The sequence below is a fragment of the Myotis davidii genome, unplaced genomic scaffold, assembly GCF_000327345.1.
Source record: "Myotis davidii unplaced genomic scaffold, ASM32734v1 scaffold478, whole genome shotgun sequence".
Taxonomy (NCBI): domain Eukaryota; kingdom Metazoa; phylum Chordata; class Mammalia; order Chiroptera; family Vespertilionidae; genus Myotis; species Myotis davidii.
In genome coordinates this window covers 4552869-4553559 of record NW_006289570.1, presented here as the reverse complement: position 1 = coordinate 4553559, position 691 = coordinate 4552869, and positions in this window count along the sequence as shown.

Below are 691 nucleotides of genomic sequence, written 5' to 3'. Positions count from 1 at the left end.
CGTCTCGCCCCGCCCCCTCGCCACCCTCCTTGATCGGCCTGGCATTCCCTCCATCAGCTGACAGCCCCCCTCGCCCCCAGCTGCGTGGTCAGCCTGTCTGTCCGCTCTCCCCGCACTCAGAGCCCAGCCGAGTCCCCAACACCGGGAGGGCCACGGATGTATCTTTCTGAGATAAATAACAGGAGACGCCATCTCCTAGGATCCTCCCAGGGGTCCCCATCCCAGGACCCTTCTAGGGACCTTCCCATCTCTGGCCAGTTATCCGTGGGACCTCAGCATCCAGGAGAGTTGGACCACGGGGTCCCCTAAGGTCTCCCCATCGCCCCTCCCTAGTCCCAGCACCTCCTCCCTCCAGCAGCCCGGGCGGAGGAAGCTGAATCACCAAGGCCACCGCAGCTGCGGAAGCCGGGTACCGCCGGCCGCCATCCACCCCGGGCCGCCCGGTCCCACCTCCTGGGCACGCAGAGCTGACTCATCACTGGGCTTCCCGGGGTCCACCCTCGGCCCCAGCTCTATCCAGCGGGACGGGGAGCCCTGGGTTGCCTGGGAGACGGGGCAGCGGCCACTAAGCCCTTGTCCCTTCCTGGGTCTCAGCCTTCTCCTCTGAACAAGGGATGCACCGGGCAGGACAAGCTCATCTGGACTCCTGGCCTCCCCGAGGGCCTCGCCAGGTGCCCAGTGCCGGCTGCCC